This window comes from Talpa occidentalis, unplaced genomic scaffold (assembly GCF_014898055.3).
Source record: "Talpa occidentalis isolate TD23 unplaced genomic scaffold, MPIMG_talOcc4v2.1 talOcc4.8, whole genome shotgun sequence".
Taxonomy (NCBI): Eukaryota; Metazoa; Chordata; class Mammalia; order Eulipotyphla; family Talpidae; genus Talpa; species Talpa occidentalis.
Genome location: NW_023605194.1, coordinates 57,173,929 through 57,190,069, shown reverse-complemented (window position 1 = coordinate 57,190,069; position 16,141 = coordinate 57,173,929). Strand labels below are relative to the sequence as shown.

The 16,141-nt window shown below is 32.1% G+C and overlaps 1 protein-coding gene and 1 pseudogene across 6 annotated transcripts in view; both read right to left on the bottom strand.

Annotated features, from left to right (window-relative positions):
• The window catches only part of PCDH15 (protocadherin related 15), a 1,524,279-nt gene that overhangs the window by 483,010 nt on the left and 1,025,128 nt on the right, over positions 1 to 16,141 (bottom strand). Inside the window, exon 1 of one of the 6 annotated variants that reach the window (XM_054690672.1) lies at positions 7,340 to 7,376. The exons of the other annotated variants lie outside the window; for them this stretch is intronic. The gene's annotated coding sequence lies outside the window, so the exon portion shown is untranslated. Of the gene's footprint in view, positions 1 to 7,339; positions 7,377 to 16,141 lie in introns of those variants that run through there. 6 annotated transcript variants of the gene reach the window in all.
• On the bottom strand, positions 5,901 to 7,495 carry LOC129145008 (importin subunit alpha-1-like; annotated as a pseudogene).

Here is a 16,141-nt window from a genome sequence, read left to right as displayed (position 1 = left end):
ACTAATATCCAAATCAATGGTTGAAGATATTCCATTTTGTTTGTTTCTCAATGTTTTTTAGCTATCTTAGACTTCCCTAAGAAGGAAGGAATTTATATCTCAATTGTTATCAATAAGACAGAAAATTAGGATATATATATGCTTTTACCAACTTGGACAAAAAATATTTTAATGTCTTAGGGGTATAGGTTTACACCTCTATAATTGTATGTTATTTGATGACATTTACCACCAAAGCCCCAGTACTCCTGCATTAGAACCCCCTCCCCCTTGCTCCCTTTAGTTATAGTCCAGTGTGCTTTTCCTCCACCTGTTCCCACCCCTCCCATTTGATCCCTGGCCAAGGAGGTAACCCTCCTCCTCCCCTCCTGGACATCTCAAAACTATGGTCAGCTTTTATGGTTTGTCTTTGACCTTTTGTTTGATTTCTCTGTATTGTACATATAAGTGGTATTTATATTTCTCCTTACGACTTATTTTGCTTACTCTAATCCATTCCAGCTTTACCCATGTTGCCTCAAATGGCATGAGTTTATCTTTTGTGATATCTGAATAGTTCTTCTTGATCCATTCAGTAGGTTTGGGGCATTTAGTTTCTTTCCATATCTTGACTATTGTAAATAGTACTGCATAAAAACAGGTGTCCTTTCAGATTAGTGTTTTTGTGCTCCTTGGGTAGATACCATGGCAGAGTCATTTAAATAGTAAGACAAATATGAGAAAGAAGACAATCATCATCAAATAATGTGGTCAGTGGGCATATGTTTGAGACTGAAACATGACTAAAGAAGCAAATGGAGGCCTCCCTGGTGGCACAAGGGGTTAAGCAACAATACTATGAAATAATCCCCACCTACTGCAGCACAAGTTTGATCCCTGGCCAGAAAGATAACCCACATGGCAAAGCAGACCTCTCCTGTCTTGCCCGCTGCTCCCTTCAGCAACTCTGAAGGTGAGGCTTATTTGGAAGCATTGGAAGAAAAGGCAAATGATTCACTTTAAATTTTGTGGATGCTGTATGTTTGTTACTTTTTAATTATACATATATATGTTTATCTTAATTAGATGTTGTGATTAAATTGCCCTCATCTTCTGCACAACAGAAGTCTATAAGATTTCACTCAGTTTGAGTCTAGATTCTTCACAAAACAAATAACTATCCTAACTTTCTCAAAAAGAACTCAAAATTATTTTCTGATACAAATGCTACTTTAAGTACATTATAATATTCTGCCTGTAGTAAATATTTTAACTTTTATGGATAATTGGACATTGGGAAAATATTTAGTGTATGAACTACAAAACAATTTGTCCTTAGATTATCTAAAAATATTTAGTGTATGAACTACAAATCAATTTGTCCTTAGATTATCTAATAAAAATTTTCCACCCTGTTCATAAAACTTCATTTTTCTTTAAAATCTCTGTAAAACAAAATGCAATCATAGTAATGGGCAATTTAACTGAGGGAGGGGGATGTGGAATGGACATTTATTTAAAGAATGGATGTTGGCAGTTGAATGTTGCTGTTTATTCAAAGCCTGCAGATCAGCAGCTAGATGTGGCAGAAAGTTGGCTGATCCTTCATTTTCAACAAAAACGATGCTCTACTTCATGAAAGGACATTTGTTTTCCTTGTAAAAAGAAAAATAAGATGAAGGCCCTTGCATTTCATCTTCATGCAAATATTTGCAGGTGGCTTTAGACAAGATATAAAATATTTAAAAACTGGGGTAAGTTTTTCTGTGCTTAAAAATTAGCAATTAAGGGAAACCTCCTTAAAGTTTATTATAATATTTCCCAAGTAAATTAAATATCAAGATATTTATCCTTTATTCAGTTGCAAAGAAAATTCTTTCCCCTTTTCCTTAATAATTAAGGAAATTCTTGTTGTTTCTAAATATATTTCCCTCAGCATCTACTTCTGAAACAATGTCAAATTACAACTACATTCCTTAATTTGGAAAATTAAATTCTTCAAATGACATTGAACCTTTAATTTAAAATGCCCATCTTCAAAAATGTTCTTATTTTCTTAAGTTCCCTTTATATAAGTTATCCATTTATAAAAAGACTTTGATGTTTAGAAATATTTATGATGACTGCTTTCCCTTTTGGTACACATACTTGGTTTGTCAATCTAGTGAATAAATAATAAAAATATCACGTTTTGAGAAAATAAAGACCTTTTTGTAACATTGTTCAATGGCAGAAAAGACTTAAAGGATGTTTATCTTGAAAATAAACACAGTACACAGAGAAAGACCAGAATCACAAGAATATTGCAAAATGTCCAGCTGTGATATATATACTCCATGTGGCCTTAGATATCTTACTCCCCTTTCCTTTAGTGTTTTATTATTTGTAAAAAGAATTTGCTAAGAAGCATTCTAGACTTAATAGCTATGGCTATTGTACATGCAGTCCATGAAATATGTTTGAACTTCATTGGAAACATTTTTGAAATATCAATAAATCATTTAACAATACACATTGTCCAATCATATTCTAAAACAATATTGTGCTTTCAGTCTTCTTCATTCCCCTATTTTCCTAAAGACTCTCAGAGACACAGGGCTTGACAAAGGATATTAATTGGTAGTAATTCAAATGTTCTCATTCATGAATCACTTCAGCAGGATAAAAGACAATGAAGGTATTGTTATTGCAATACTTCTGCACTATAATCCAATTAACAAAAACCAAGTAAATCATGAGAATAGCAGTACTAAAATTTTTAAGAAAGATATTACAACAACCTTTGTACTCAATGTGTCCAGTCAATAATGAGAATGTCTATTAGCCCTTTTCTATCCTCTGACTAGTCTTTTAGAGTCTCTGGTTCCCAACCTTCTGAGTTCTAGTCTGATATCAGAAATAGCTATGGATGAGTCCTTGAAGCATGTCTTAAGTCCAGGTATTGCAATTCACAATTCACCAACAATAACATCTTCAACAAGTTATTAACAAGGAATATTAGCCACAGAATTCAGAGATAAACTCTATATAAAAAAACCTTGTATCAGTAAATGTTTGGTGTATCAGAAGTGATATTGCCTGTTATGTACTCCACTCACTTAAATGAATTCATATTCCTCTTCTAAAATCCCATGGGAAATGGAATATTTTTTTCAGGTTTGATGGTAGAGGTAAAAGAAAAAATAATGTACTGAACATCCATGTGTCAGGAAATGAAATAGACACTTACATATATTATCCATGTAACCCACATGGATGCATCAACAACAGAGTGGAAATCTTTAAGGAAATAATTATGAATGCCATTTATGAAAGAAAAAAATTGAGATTGACAGAGAAAGATAAAATAACCCTTGTAAATAGAGGGCTCAAGAATAAACCTTCCATATGTTTACCATGATCTTCTTTCTCTTTTCATAAAATGCTAATTTCTCTCATGCTTCTAATTTTGAGTGAAAATCTGTTTATTTTGTGAAGGAGTTATGACTGGGTAGTAACTCTTTGACTTCTATTTCAATGATCTTGGACTACCTTCTAATTTTTGTTCAATTGTTTGAGAATCTTAATTATCCTGACTATGCTCATCTCACTCACCTCATCACTGTCTCTTGCTTCTAGTTTGCAATTTTCATTTAAAGAGGACTAAGCACTGTTATAGCCTTCAGTGTACTTCCCACCTCTTTGGATACAAGTGGATCATATATACTGTGTGTGTGTGTGTGTATGTGTGTAAATCCTTCTCACCTAACCTATATAAAGTCTTTTTGTATCTTCTTTCCTAAAATAGCATTCTGAGAAGCAAATCACCACATTTTCTCATAACTAATTCAACCTGTCTAGATAATTCATTCATATTCTAACAATGAGGAAATCAAGGAATATTTACCTCTCTATCCTTTCTCTCAATGTCATTTTCAGTCATAAAAGTTTTATTGAATGATTTTATAACATAAAAAAAGAATAGCAGGAACAATGAAAAAGAGCCTTCAAATACAATTTCAAAAGGGCACGTTGCACTTTACAGAACTCCAGGGAGCATCAGTCACCTAGACTAAAATGTGAACGGCATATACATACATGAATCATGATGCCAGCATCCTATTTGCCTTCTCCTCTTTGTAGATACAACTCAGATGACTGGTGACCCCTCACCAGTAACCAAATATAGTATTAACACCCTTCTATACAGTATTCTAGGAATTTCCATTTTTTACTGCTTCAGTAGAAAGATTTTATTCTCTATCTGCTATCACACTGCACACATTTTTATTATATTTGACTTTAATTTCATAGTTTCAACTCTGAGAACCACTTGACAGGTAACTGTCTCTCTAAACTAACAGATTCCAAAACTAAGCTCAGAAACTTGTCATATCATTAAATTGTTAGTTATGTCTCTGAGTCATCTAGCCACGTCTTCCTTAAATATCTATTCATCTTTTGTGAGAGCTCAGTATGTGCCAGCGAAGTCATAAGGAACTTGGAGTAAGTATCATGGCCACCATTTAATAGGATCATTCTATTTTCTTCACTAAGTCAGCAAGTTTAGTTCTTGGCATATTTTTAATCAGAAAGTCCTTCATCCTTACCCACATGCAAGAACTATTCCTTCTCATATTGCATTATATATATTCACATGGACACACAAATCCATATTTACTGTATATAGCTTTTTCTCTCCCTAGGTCAAGGAAAGAATCCTGTTTCCATGGAGATGTTTCTCCTTTTCTCCACTGTCAATTATCTACGCTGTACAATGGGTTCCATTTTTTCATTTCTCATGAAGATTCTCACTCCACTATTCACCTTCCATGAGTCGAGGACCTTGGCCATTCACTTTTGTCAGTTATGTCTGTGCTTTTATTCTTTTTGTCTTTTTTTTTTTTTTGCTTCATATGTGCTACAGGAGTCCTAATGAAAATTTACTATATTTGCTCTCACCATTTATTCATATGCCAAACCATGCAGAAAACAAATATGAACAGAAACCTTTTTGCAGGATGTAGAACTAAGATTTTTGTATGAAATAACAGCAGAAAATTAACCATAAGCATGATAGTAACAATTTGTTACTGAATATTCAATGTATTACAGTTTCTATTTATGAGCCTGCAATTGTATGCAACTCAGGATCTTAAAGGGAGTATGAGCTAGTGATAGATAATAAACTTTAGGCTATATTATTTTTAGAAAAGTACTATCATTAATTCTACCATCAAAGATTTGCTTTCACAATCCAATGTGCCATAAATACTAAAGTTGGGTAAAACTTACTCTTTTCTCCATTTTCTACTTTTCCTTAATAATACATTCTCTAGTGAACACCTACTATTTTTCCTGTGAAATATATGAAATATTTCTGAATATCTGAATGATTCTGACTTTTATAGGATCTTATTCTTCATTACTCGCTATACTTTTCCTTTACCCAAGTCTTAAAACTCATGCAGCTGTTTCCATTATTTAACTTATTGAATTATTTTACCTAATCTTATTTGCTTTCTTAGGCTTTGCCCAAAAGTTTTTTATGTTTCTCCCCACACCATCCTATTTATTTCAGAGGTCTACTCTTCATTAGCAGGAAGCTGCATTCCAGTTTATTTAGTGTTCTTTTAGACAAATAACTTTTATAACTTATTTCTTCATATAGCATATAATTTGATGATCACATATCTTTTTTTTTCTTCAGAATTCTCTCAAGGGTGGAATTCAATCCTTATTTAAAGAGCACTACAAGATAGGGAATTCCACATAGAAATAAGAAATCCATTGAGAGGCTAAGTTTCATATAATATGTACAGTTTAGAACTGTTCAAGTATAGTTTTGTTGTAAACAGTGCCACAATAACAAATCACATATGTAAAAGTTCTTAGTAGAGAAATAGAACTTATCCCAAACAGAGTGCACACAAATTTATGGTTCAGCTGTACAATGTGAAAGTTAAAGATCCCAGGAATGCATTCTGAACTTGGAAGGGAGAGGCTTCAGAGATAGTCTGACACAGAATTTTGATCTTCCTCTTCCTCTAAGAACTTCTCAATCAAGCTTAATTAAGCTTTGTACACAGACTCCTTTTCATGGTTTTGTAGCACTTCAGTTTTGTCCAAACATGCACATTAATCAATCATTCTAAGTTTCTCAGTTTCACCTAGTGTCTCAACTGCCTGAAAGATGCTTGAAATAGCATCCAGAATAAATAATTTGGTAATCTTTCAGAAGAGGGTCATTAATGGTTCTATTATGCCACAATAAGGTATATGACTTGTTCAACTGTTCTACCACTTACATAGTTTGCATCAGTCCATACGGCTTTCTTTTGTGTCTTAAATCTAGTTAGACAGAAAGCTAGTGAGAAATGGCACTAATCTATGATTCACAACTTGTTGTATCCGGTCCTAGTGGTCAGCTATAATGTTTGATATTGTCCATGTGGGTTCATTAGCAGGCTGGAAAAGACAGCAAATGTTCCTGCATCTATTCCAACCTGAGTCTGTTCATCTGTCTCAGTGACAATATTTCTTAAGGCTCTTGAGTGCAAAGAGTCACAACTGGCAATTCAATAGTTCCTTAAATCTTCACAAGCTGAGGGACGTCTCTTGTTTTCACAGCCACTACAATCCATTAATTTGGATCATCAATAAGGTAGGAAATAACCCAGCATCTTTTAATCCTATAGTAGTACATTTAAGTAAGGCAGGTAAAAAATGACCCAGTTATTCTACTTCTGGATTAGCAGGTGACTAACAAATATAGGAAGAAATTATTCAATACTATCTAATGGGGCCACAGGATTCTTGTTGCAAGGAAGATATGAAAGAGTTCAGGTATGATTATACAAGTAAGTACAGGCTAAAGACGACATATCAAAACTGCAAGGAGAGTCAACAGTGGATCAACTGCACTATATTTAATAACCGAGCCTTGGGAAACTGAGTCATCACCTGCAATGTGTCCTAGAGCCCATCCAATTTTTTCATTGATGTGAGAGCATCAAGAGATGCCAAGAGAGAAATGAATGCTGGAATGTCACTTTCATCTACCACAGCCATGGCCTATTCTCATATTCCAGAAGCTCTGGAATATTCCTTAGTCAGAGCCCAAGCAGAGTCAAACTGTATGTGACTAACTCAATTCTCTAGAAGGGCACAAATTTTGGAATCAAACCAGCCCAGATTATGTTGTCAGTGGAAGTCTGTTTTTCCCTAGAGAACGGTTTCCTCGCAGCTTAAATAGCTGGGAGCCAGCTTTCCCAATTGTTAATATTTATGTCTTTGACAATGTCATTGACAGACCAATTTACAGTGTCCTAGTTCAGTTTTCCTGCAGTGGAGAAGTAGCATCATCAGGAAATGAGCTTACATTTCTCCTTCTCAGCATCTGGTCATCCTCCTTTGCTTTCCTCAGCTCCACAATAACTTCTATTTGGTGCCGCCTCATTTCTGTACTGTCTTTCCCCTTGTTCTTGAATCTGTTAAGGCTGGTAGCTGATGAATTAGCATTCTTGGTGGTAGACATGGTCTATGAGACAAAGGAGAAAAGCTTTAAAGCCTACCCAGGCTTCTATAAGAGGCAGTGTTGGAAGCAGATTGCAGGTCCAAGGCCCTCAAAATGTCTACCTTGGTTTTAGCCCGAGGTCGGTGTCTAGAATTCTCTTTCTCTTTGGGCCCCCAACCCCCGAAAAGGTCTCTTCATTTGTTTCTCTCTGATTCTGCTTAGGTCCAGTATATCAACAAATAAATGAGTACCTAAAACATTAGTTATTATGACACATTACAGGTGCAAACATCAGTTTTGAAGATGTGTATTTTTTTCTCTTAGAGAAACAGTTAAGAAGTTGACTATTACCTATATGTCAATATTTCCAAATTTTGTTTCCAAACTAATATTGAACATTGCTTTATATCTAAATATTTCATGATTTCTTTCCCACTGCATCTCCAGGTGAATATTTATACCACCTCATCATTCATTTTCCACTAAACTCTTTCCTTTGCCAACTTTCAAGATCATTCCAATAACACTATTTATTTATATTTGATTATTTGAAAATCTTATTTTCCCTTCTTTATTCACCATGTTTTGTTACCTCAACTTTGTGATTCTTTCCATTAAACATTTATAAATAAAACTGTTTCTGACAATCAAACTCATTTGAAAATTCTATGCTATTTGAATAAATTGGATATATGACAGTTTATAAAGGGTCAAATTGTAGGAACAGTCTAGGAAACAGATTTAAAATATAAATTATTTCTTACTATTAAAATACAGCTATTATTAAAAGTTTTCTAGTCTTGAGTTTTTGGCTATTTACATTTCATCATATTATTGAAGGACAGTCAATTCTAATTTTTGTGAAAAAATATTTCACATGACATTTTGAAAAAAATTGATTTGACAGAAAGGACTAAAACCACTTAAGGACAAAACCACTATTATGTGTGAACCACCTAATGAACAATGATATATCCTTAAACTAAAAATTCTAGAAGTCACATTATTCAATCTTTTTCTATAGATATCCCATGTAAATAGTTGTATTTAATTGCATATAAAGTATTTCTCCTTGAGAAAATTAGATTTTATTCAGTGCTTTAAAGTTAAGATTCTCCTCTCTAGACAGAATTTATCTATTCACCAAAGAATATTGCTTTGTATATTACCTGTGATTATTGGGTCACATGGAAAACACACATAAATACATAATTAAAATACAAGATTTATTATATATATTATACATTATTTTATTTTAAAGTAACAATTACATTATCATGATGTATTATAAAATAGAATATTTTTATTACAGTGTTATTTATATGAGTGGCAACTGTCTGCCCAATAAAACCTCAAACTATGGATGCAAACAGGTAATTAGTATTTTGAAACATTAGTATGGGTAAAATATGAGATCATCTATCATCTTACTAGGGGTGTGGCATGCCCAAAGGTAATAAGAGAAGGGAAGAGGAGATGCCAGGTTCTGGAGTATCTATTAATCATGCCTTAGATGGATGATCATTTTATTACATTTATTACTTATTACAACTTGCTTTATTACTCAGACAATTTGCAGGGTTGACAATATCATAGAATGATTTACCAGCAATCAAACAAATTCTGAATTGAGGGTGGGGAACAATAAATTTTCAAGTCAATGAATGGAATCACCTTCAGCACCCCCTAATGTGCATAATTAAGATTATAATGGGAAAGATAATGTTCTAAGATTCTTATGGCAAACAATATAAGAATCTTAAAAGACCTCTTAAATAACCCCCAAAAGGTGAAATTTTAACAATAGAATTTATTGTTAAAATTGTAAAAATTGTAATTTTTTTTGCACTGAAGATTGGTACATTTTTTTTTAATTCTCAAAAAGACAGTTTAATTTACAGTACTTACTCCATTGATGCTAAATATCTGTTAAATGTTTCCTTCTTCCTGCTTTATTCAATAATGAAGTCCTCAATCTCATTTTCTGCATACTTTCTATGTATTCAAACACTTTATTGAGGTAATGCTGGTTTACATCATTTTTATATATTAGAAGCATAGCATCCCCTCTTCCAGTGATTTTACTGTAGTGCTCCCACCCCCAAAGCACGCATAGTTGACTACCATATTCAGTTATGCTCCCTCCCCACTTTGTACCTTCTCCCCATTTCTCTCCAAATGTCTCAGCTCTGTAGTCTGCATTGTAAATTACAATAGTATCTCTGTGTGTTGACAGGAATCCTTTCTAATCTACAAAAGCAAACAGGCATAGAAACAATCTTTTTATGTGCATTAAGCATTTTATACGGAAGACTAGGAGATATATATATATATATATATATATATATATATATATATATATATATCTGGATATATATATATCACTTACACAGTGAGTTAAACCCAAAATTTATTCCTCAAAGAATAGATGATCAGCCTCTCTGGCAGAATGTGAAATTATTAAGCATCTGCAGATCATACCTCTTATTTCTCCTCTCAGTTTTTCTCATACTGTGATTAAAAAAAAAAAAAAACTTACTCCATTATTGACATTAATTGCTAACAACTTTCAAACCCTTTTCTCCCCATTTTCCTCTTGCTTTACATCTGGGCAAGCAGTCAGATAACACAGGATACTCTTCCCTGGTTATAATAAGTGCATCCAAACAACTATAAACACAGGACTTTTGCAGGAGTTGGGGGCTAGGGAGTAAGAGGAGGCAGAGAGATTAATTCAGGTCTACCCCTTAACTACATTAAACCAAAATCACATACTTATGTTTTACCCTCTTATTGCTGTTTAATATGCAATAATACAATGTAAAAATATATATTTCATAGCCATTGTTTCCTTTTGATCATTCATGTTGACACCCATAAATTCCTAGGCATAGGGTTAGGGTGGAGATGTCCAACATTGGGCAATTAAATGAGACACACATGCACACACACACATACACCCAAAAGTAGAGTGCTATTCCCTTGTCATACAAAGATTTATTGTCTTTTATTTTCTTTTTTTGGTAAGTGCACATACTCTAAATACTTCATAGAAATAAGCTATATAAATATTCCTTAAGTTTTGGTTGATTTCAAATCTGAGTATACAAAATATAATGCACTCCCTTTACTAAATATGTGCTTGTTTCATACGTTTTGCTTTAGATTTTCAGAATGTTGTAAACATGAACTAGATTTTTCATATGCCAACAAAAATATATATTTAAAATAAAAATCTAGATTTCAATAGAATAGGTAGAATTTACCAAAGTATATTATTTCATCATAGTATCGCTAACTCAAAAAAGATTATAAGGTGTATACTTGGAATTAGATTCTTAACAAGCCTATACCCTCTCAAGATTTGAATAGGTGCTAGAGATAGCAAGATGCAAAGAACTCAAGTTGAGAAAATTGAAGGGGGATAAAGTCTCTAATAGCAGAAGGAAATTTAAAGTGGGAGTAACTGTTCTTTCCTTTACTAAAAATATTTTTGTGGCTTCCTACCAGGTATGACTTGTTGTTGAGCAGTACTGAAAATAGGAACAACTAGTGAAATGAAAGTATGAAATAAATAAGGGTGTTGTTTTAAAATTTATTTTTGGTTTCTTGGGGTTTTTATTGTTTTCTATTTTTGTCTTATTTCGCTTTTCCATTAAAGTTATTTATGAAATAAACATTTTTTATTTTTATGAAAGTTAATTTTTATGAAGTTATTTATTTTGATAACTTTGGTGACTAAAGTGACTTTAGCAAAAATGAAAAATAAAATAAGAAATATATAAAAATAAAAAAAATAAAGTGACTTTACTTAGGACATATGTAGGTCATCATAACCAACTCATGAAGTTGCGAATAAGGATAACACAGAATAAACTTTGCTCAGATTTATAGAGATAGTCATATTCAAAGATATTTTAATTTTTAATTTAAAAAAATCCTATGGAGAGTATTATATTTATTTCAGTGTTCTCAACATTAAAAATAAACTTAAGTCATCCACTCACTTATTCACGTTTTGTTTTACTAATTATCTGCAAACATAATATCTCTTGAACCTATTCAATAGAACATAATTCGACAACAACCAGCCGATATGTGCATTCCCAAGTTCTTAGTTGTATTACTAACTAAAGAAAGATGGACAATTCAATGTGTTCCCTCTCCCTGTCCTATAACAAATGTACCTTGAATGAATATGGAAAATATTGCCAATATGTACATTATTCAGAAGATACCCAAATTAACCAGATATCTCAAAAACCTAGACTCTGTAAAAGGTCTGCACAATGTTCACAAATATAATTTTAATGTTAATTCAAACTATGAAAAATGTATTCCTATTTATATTTTGAATTGTCAAGATCCCACTGGCTTTGTATAAATATAAAAGAAAAATAGCATTAAATCTGCTGTGATAAAATCACCTTTTTCCATTTATCTCCACCATTGTCATTTAATGGCTCTTGGGAATGATTTATAAGTTCATACTCTTACTGCTAACATCAATTATTATGTAAATAGTTGAAAATTTTACTGATTTATAAATAATGCATGAAAGTCTTTAGACTTTAACAACTCCAGTGTATTTTCTTTTGTGTTTCATAAATACAGAATAAGGTATAGCTTGGCTGAGTCTGAACAACAGATGTTTCTGTTTTATGGATTCTGGTCAAATTATTTGGAAATAATTTTATTTATATAATTAACATCTGTGTTTTAGAAAGTCAGACCAGAAATTATTTTGCCACTTCCCCCAAGAGGTTGGAAACTAGGTAACTATTAATTTGAATTTAAATAGAACTGATTTGTGATACTACAGATGTTCAAAGTAAATTTCTGAATTTGAATAGTGCTCCCCCAAATCCCATACAACTAGGACTTCAGAATGCAAACTTATTTGTAAATAGGTTTCTTGCAGATCCAATTGGTTAAGAGGAGGTTATACTAGAGTAAGACAGTTCCTAAATTCAATGACAAATGAAGGAAGAAAAAGGAGAGGGAAATTCATGACACAAAGACACAGAAAACACAAGAAAGCTGGAGACAGTATTGAAATTATATTACCACAAAGGATTCCTAGGAGTTACCAGATATTTAGAAGAGACAAGGAAGATTTCTTTGCTGAGTTCTTAGAGGAAACAGAGCCCTGCAAACAATTTTTAGACTTCTACCCTAGAGAATTATAAGAGACTAAATTACTGCTGTTTCAATCCACTGAGTTTGTGGAAATTTGTTATGACAACCCTAGGAAAAGAATACAGATGGTATTAGATTTCTGTTATTTAATCTTAAGGAAATCATATATATTTATATTGACAAAAATAAGAGCATCTATCTAAATATAAATACATTAAATTTTCTAAAATATATATGTAAACTTAATTATCGAATTAGAAAAAGTCTTCAAATAGAATAACAACAAGGCCAAACGAAATGTTCAAATATTCTTCATTATTGTAAAAAATAAAGTCCCATTTTCTTTTCTAGATTTCATTTCCATGGTCAATGAATTTAAAAAGAACTTTTCAAAAATAGCATCCTACTAAATACACAATATTCAAATATTATTATAAGACACATCTTGGGCCTCCCTGGTGGCCTTAGAGATGGGTCTCAGCTCTATCTCTACTATGGACTGAGTTTAATCCCTAGCCTGGGAGCTAACCCATATGTGGCACAGCAGACCTCTCCTGTCTTGCCCTCTGTTCCCCTTAGCAGTAGATCTGCCTATTCTACTCCCCACTGTGTGTCTGATGAATCTACTCATGCCCATATCTATGGCTTACACCCCAGTTCTCCTATGCATAAATAAATCTTTAAAAAAATTCCAAAAATAGAGACATCTTATTTGAAATTATTCATTCCATCATCATTTACAGAAAATATAGGATGTTACTGTAAAAATTTAATATATTTGCTGCCTGCATCTATAGTCAGTATTACTGAAATTTGTTTTTTTTTATTATATATATGTTTATGGAAAACAAATTTATATTAAAAATATCAAATTCTAAAGTATGAATTATAAAAGACTACCACATAACATTTAAAAATACTTGTAAAAGATAAATTATCTCATTTAATGTAATATACCCAAAACTGAATTCAACCAGAGCTTAATGAATATTTAGTATAGCTTATTTCTTTCAATATTTATATTTATATGTTATGCATATATGTATATATATACATATATGAAATACATACACATGCACATATATGCTACAATACAGTGTTTTATTTTTAGTTTCCCCTTTCCAGGTAAGTGTAAGTATTTATACACTACTGATTGAAATGACACCTTCCTGCTTTCCAGGAAGAAATCTAAACCTCAGTTCTCAATGCAAAGAAAGTTCTTACAATACATTTATTTTGTCTTCTGAACCTTAAGTTACACCTTGCAAACCTATCTTGGGGCTTTTCATTAGTTTAAAAGTATTTTAGTGTATTTTGACAATTTTGCTCTTATATTCTTCAGCTGTTATTTCTTACAGGTGCAATTCAAATCAAGGTAAGAAAAATGAACTGTAAATAAGCCTTGCAAAGACTTATATAAATCATGGATTCAGCAGCTAATTCAGACCACAATATTGTGCATGGTATAAAATAATCTATTACAGATGACTGAAGTGACAAGAAAATGAGCTATCAAAGTCAGCTTTTCTCACAAAAGTATGCACTATTTTACTGGCATCAGTAATACTAAATAATGAGTAATATTAGGAAGGCTAAAGCCCATAACATAATGTAATGGGTGATAGTCAAGGACTTAAGCTATCCTCTCCTGACTATCACCCCTCCTCTGGATACTTCATTCTTTTGCTAACTTTTTATTCTTTGGTTTTCAAAAGGAGATGAATTTGAGTGATGAGTCACAAAAGCTCTCTTTAACTTTCATATCCCAGTCTCAGATATATTAATCCATTTCAAATGTCCCATCTTATAATTGAAATGTTACCAGATATACCCTAGTGTGCGGGCTGCCTTCCATTACTCTCAGCTCATGTTTGAGAAAACTGGCTTATGTAAAGTTTTATTTTTTTCTTCTGGTAAACAAAAGCTAGTTTTCAATGTGTTTCCATGGGGGAAAAATAGGGATAAAAATCATACATCCACATCTAAAATTGCCAACCAACATTTTTAAAAATACACTTAAAATTTAATGATAAATCATTCTTATAAGCCCATAAAATAAAGCAGTATCAGAATGATAATTATGAATACAAAAGCATGTGCTACAGGGAAATATGTTATACAAAAGTTCTCAAAGACTGTACAAAGTCTACAAAAAAAAAGTCTATGAATTCAGTTTTTACTATGCATTCATCACTGTTGCTATGCACTAGAATACTGCAATATTACTATCTTAAAATGGGTACTTATGACTATATATGGATTGTTTCTACCATATATCAATGGTTAAAGAGTAACAATGAAACTTACATTGTTTTTGTGCAGGCAGGCTTCAAACAGCCTCTGCCAAAGGAGGCTTTATTTTGACAATATTGTATATACTTTTTAGGCATACTTTATGTATTTCTATTAATTAAAGGATGTAGATTCTGTTTTCCATAAATGTTATCATCTGTATATGATGGCATGTAATTACAGATAATATGGCATGCATTAAAAAAATTCTCAAAGTATTCACAAAGAAGCTGTTAGAATAAATGAATTAGTAAAATTGGAGGATACAAAAACAAGATATAAAAATCCAGCATATATCTATACACTAATGAATGGGCATCAGGAGAAATAAAGAAAATAATTACATTTACTATTATATCAAAATAATTAAATAACTAAGGATAAATTTAATCAAGTAATGCACTAAAAACTGTAAGGCATTGATGAAAGAAACTGAAGACGCAAATAAATGTTAAGATGAACTATGCTCATGGATTAAAAGAAAACTATCAAAATGTTCATACCACTAAAACTAATTTACACATTCAATACAATCACTATCAAAATGCCTTTGGTAATTTTCACAAAAGTAAACATTCCTTGATTTCCGTGGTTACAGAATATATCCCAAATGGAGCAATCTTGAGAAAAAGGACAAAACTGGAGGCATTACACTCCTGGATTTCGAACTATGTAGCAAAGCTATGATAATCAAAATAGTATAGTGTTCGTTTTAAAATGGATACCTAGGTGAATGAAACAAAATAGACAACCCAGAAATACACCCTAATATGAAAAGTTGATTTATTACAAAGAAGCTAAGACTTTACAATTTGAAATAGGTTCTTTAATAAATGGCACTTGGAAAATAGGGTATTCACATGCAAAGAAAGGAATAAAACTGGATCAATATCTTATATCATCCATAAAAACTAAATCAAGTGGTAAGAACTTGCTTAATCATAAAACCTGAAACTGTAAATTTCCTAAAAGAAAACAGGCACTAAATCCCTTGACATTTGTCTTGGTGACATTTTGTACTTCTTGCTACACAAAGACAACAAAAGCAAAAATAAGCAAGTAGGACTGCATCAAATTAAAAAGTTTTTGTACAGCAAAAGAAACCATTAACAAAATGAAGAGACAGCTTACAGAGTGGGAATGAACATTTGCATATCATAAGAGATCAAAATCCAAAATAAAGTATTCATACTACCCAATAGCAAAAAACAAAAACAAAAACATACAATCTGATTA